This window comes from Echinops telfairi, unplaced genomic scaffold, assembly GCF_000313985.2.
Source record: "Echinops telfairi isolate 266 unplaced genomic scaffold, ASM31398v2 ScPeMD7_4225;HRSCAF=4972, whole genome shotgun sequence".
Taxonomy (NCBI): Eukaryota; Metazoa; Chordata; class Mammalia; order Afrosoricida; family Tenrecidae; genus Echinops; species Echinops telfairi.
The window spans coordinates 22,496,836-22,501,471 of NW_022108124.1; the positions used below are offsets into that span (position 1 = coordinate 22,496,836).

Sequence of the window (4,636 nt, forward strand, 5' to 3'; positions counted from 1 at the left end):
GCACAGGCTGGTGTGCTTCTTCCATGTGGGCTTTGTTGCTTCTGAGCTAGATGGCCGCTTGTTTATCTTCAAGCCTTTAAGACCCAGATGCTATAGGTTTAGCACTCTTTTGTGTAAATGAGATAATTGATGTATATGTTATAGGTTGTCTTAAATTCTACTTCTCTCCTTTTTTTTGCTGGGTACAGTGTACTTTATTGATGGTACATGACAAGGTTGGGCTCTCAAAATCCTTCCCCTACTGGGTAGAAACTTGAGATGATGGGATATTCTCAGTGTGTTGAGGGATCAAGTTGGGGGCAAAGACTCTCCAGCAGCTCAGGGGCCTCTCTCTTCCTCTAGTATTGTTGCTGGGGCTGGTGGTCCACTGTGGCTCTTACTCCTTGGAGGCCAGGTGCACTATAAGCCCCACCACTCTGTCACTATAGTCAAACTCATTGTCATAGCAGGAAGTGAGCTTGACAAAGTGGTTGTTGAGGGCAATACCAGCCCAAGCAGCAAAGGTGGAACAGTGGGTGCCACTGTTGAAGTCACTGGAGACAAACTGGTCATCAGTGGAGCCCAAGATGCCCTTTAGGGGACCATCTGATTCCTGCTTCACCACCTTCTTGATGTCATCATACTGGGCAGCTTTCTCCAGACAGCAGGTGAGTCCCACTATCGCCACATTGGGGGTGGGAGCATGGAAGGCCATGTCAGTGAGTTCCCCATTCAGCTCTGGGGTAACCTTGCCCACAGCCTGAGAAGTACCAGTAGAAGAGCGGATGATGTTTTGATCAGCCCTGCAGTTATCATGCCAGAGTTTCCCAGAAGAACCATCCACTTTCTTTGGTGGGCAGCGATGGCCTGGACTGTAGTCATGAGTCCCTCTGCAAGCCCAAAACTGTCATGGATGCCCTTGGCCAAGGAGAGTATGCAATTGGTAGTGCAAGAAGCATCGCTGACAGTCTTGAGGGAGTTGTTATATATTTCTTGTGGTTCACGCCCATCCCAAACATGGGGCTATAGACAGAAGGGGAAGAGATGATCACCCTTTGGGCACTGCCCTTCAAGTGAGCCCCAGCCTTCTCTAGGGTTGTGAAGACATCAGTGAACTCTACCACAGCCTTAGCATCAGCCTCACCCCACTTGATGTTGGGATCTTGCTCTCCTGGAAGATGGAGATGGGTTTCCCATTGATGATAAGCTTCCTGTTCTCAGCCTTGATGGTGCCATTGAACTTGCTGTGCGTGAAATCATACTGGAATGCGTAAACCACGTAGTTTAGCTCAATGAAGGGGCCATGGATGGCAACAATGTCTACTTTGCCAGAGTTGAAAGCAGCCCTGGTGACCAGGCACCCAATGCAGCCAAATCCATTTACCCGGATATTCACCACTAGTGGCAGCTGGGACTGCATGAGAAGATGTGGCTACCTTCGCATGGAGAAGAGAAGAGAACCTAAATTCTACTTTCCTCCTCTGTCAGTTTCTTTGGAGGGTATGTTCTCAGATTTATTTTAAATTAAAGGTGTGCCAGCCTGGGTGGACTAGAGAAACAAATCCATGAACACATATATGCATAAGAAAGAGATGTATATACAAGAGGAATTAAACATTGAGAAAGCATCCCAACCCAGTCCAGTCCAGTCCAAGTGCATAAGTCCAAAACTAGCCCATATATCTGATACCAATCTATAAAGTCCTCTTCAGACTCACAAAATACATGCAATGATGTCAAATGCAGGACGATTATAGACCAGTGGGTAGAAAGTCTTTGGATCCAGTGGCGTTGTAAGCATCAGCGCTGGCAGCAGTCTCTGCGTGGCTTCTCCGGCTTCAGAGTCATGGTTGCATCAGAGTAGGTCCATGTGGCTTCTCCAGCTCAGAGCACTAACATCGTTCCAGGTTTCTTGTCAGCTGCAATGCCTCCCAGGGAGTGGCAGAGAGAGAAGTGTCTCCCGCCTCCAAGGAGGAAGTACTGGAGTTCCCAGAATTCTGCGGAGAAGGCCATGCCCACACAGAGGCCTCATAGGCTGTGATCTGATTGACAAGCTAGACTCCACCCCTATACTCTTAATCCTCAAATTGACAAACGATTATGTATCTACCACAAAAGGTTAAACTAAAATTTCAGTCACTGAAGATAAAACATCACCAGGCATAATTAGTAGGGCAAAACCACACACACACACACACACACACACACTCACACACACACACACACTGTGTTATTAAATGCTAGGGTGATTCACTTATTCTAAAATATGCCATCCCCCCCTTATGGAATCAGTATCTCAAACTTTCTGAAATGTCTTTTTATATTTTAAAAAATATTTCCCATGTAGTTCACTTAAAACAAATGAAAGCCTTAGAAAGCAAGACTATGAAATCAGCATACTAATTAAAATCCATGTCTTGGCACTTTTCCTGTGGTCACCCAAGGGAAACCATGTCTGCCACTCCACAGCAAGCTTAACATTTCATTCTGATTTTGAGGCAAAATACCAATGTAATTGACATGTTTTACTAATCAGATGAGTATAACACATGAGAATACATTTTCCTCTGTGACTCGGGTGCTAGGCTTCAGTGGTTATCCCAGCATGTGTGAGGAGACCCTCTTTATCGGCACGTAGGTATTCAAGCAGTGCGCTTGAAAACCAGCAGGAGACACTCTATCCACATGCGATTAAATAATTGAAGCAATCGCCATGCGAGCGCCTGGCCATCACATCTGTAGGTTTCTCTAGACTGCACTCAGTGCCAGATGCTCTACCAGATGATGGTTTATGATGCCACAAGGCATCGCTACCAGTCCTGGTGGGAATGTGGCCCCACATTAACTGTGCTCTGCCCCATCACAGAACCAAGAGAAGACCACATGGTGTCTGAGGAAACACTCCCCAGAAGGGCACCACCCAAACTAATTGGGCAGATGGACACATAGGTATATGGAGACTATAAACTTTACTAGGAAAAATCAGATATCCTAATATGCCAGTGAGCAAATTTGTTGCTATTGAACTGACAATTGCATGAGCCCTCTGTGAATATGGTGAGTCCCGGGTTACGAACACCGAGCTTATTTGCCTATTAATGTTATATAAATTGTCATTCCTTTGAAACAATTCAACCAACTCCGACTCACAATACATTCTTCATCACAATCATCTTCCCTGGGTGTATGCACAACTTTTAAATCATTGAAAAGGATTTGAGTGGTTTGTTTTTGTTTTGTTTTGTTTTTTCACTAACCAAGCAAAACCAAACCTTGGAATCATTCTGATTCATGGGAACCCTAAGGGATGGGGTAGAGCTGCCCCTTTGGAGTTTCTGGGGCTATAAATCTTTTAGGTAGCAGAATCAAACCATAAACGAGACTCACTGCCATGGAATTCCTGTTGACTCTTGGGGACCCTATAGGAGAGGGTAGAACTGCCCCTGTGGATTTCCAAGATGAACTCTGTACAGGAGTAGAAAGCCTGGCCTTTCTCCCATGGCAGCAGAAGGCTCATCATTTCCCCTTGGATGGGAGGGTGAATTCACGCTTCTGATCCCACGGTTACAGCCCAATGTATAACCTCCTCCATCACCAGGACTCCTTTCTTGCACTAAAGTAAGTTAAATAAGGACAGTATGTACTTATTCTGCAATCCCTACAAATTAGACCTAGACCCACATCTAGGAATAGATTTAGTTCATAACTCAGGGAACTCCTTGTACCCAAAATGTTGCTGAAGTACAATTACTATTTTACTTAAGTGCTAAATTTTGATTTTATGATTAATATTTTATTAATTATAGACAGCCAATATACTTTCACTCAGAATTAATAAGGTACTTCTAACATTTCATTAAATTCTTACATTTCAAGTTAGTTCTAAGAAATTAATTTTTTAATGTATTCGCTTTTTATCAATCATGTCTATTGATATCAAGCATTTCTACTGCCATTCTAAGTACTGAGGATACAACAATAAATAAAATAGATAAAAACTCTGCCTTCAGGAGTACAAGTGTTAAGGTAAATAGGTAAATATTGGTATGTACTACACAATCCACAAGCCTGCAACGACAGGTATCTGCAAATAGACAGATGGATGAATATCATCCAGAACTGATGAATAGCACGCAGTTTGAATGGGTGAGCAAAATGGGGGTATACCCACAATATGTATGACAAAATTATGTAAATAGATTTGACAGAGGATGTCTATGGAGAGCTATTCACTCTGCTGCAGATATCTCCCTGGCTGTTGTAGTGCACACTAAGAACACAATTACGAAAGTTCTTAGAGACGACAGAGCACCTAAGGAACGAGTCCTCGGGCCTGGGGCTCAGTACCTAAGGTGGTCTTACTCCAAAATGGTCCAACTTCAGCCAAGCAGGCATTCCTTTTGCGTCCTTGGTGCCCACCTATAGACACCCTCTTCCTGCAGCTAGCCAGGGAAGAGCACCTACAGAGAGGCACTGTGGATGCTTCTTCCTCCTTGATCAGACAGCCACCGTCCTGTGCACACAGTAGCAACCCCCTAACAATTAGTTCTGGGTCCCTACTGCCATGAAGCTAATGGTCCCATTCACCCATCTTACCCTAGAGACCCTCTAGAGACCCCTATGGAAGATCTTTCCTGTTCAGCTCACCCCCACTGGA

The 4,636-nt window shown here is 44.5% G+C and overlaps 1 pseudogene; it reads right to left on the reverse strand.

The window, feature by feature from the left end:
• Positions 1-376: 376 nt before the first annotated feature.
• Positions 377-1,399, reverse strand: LOC101654309 (annotated as a pseudogene).
• Between the last annotated feature and the right edge of the window lie 3,237 nt (positions 1,400-4,636).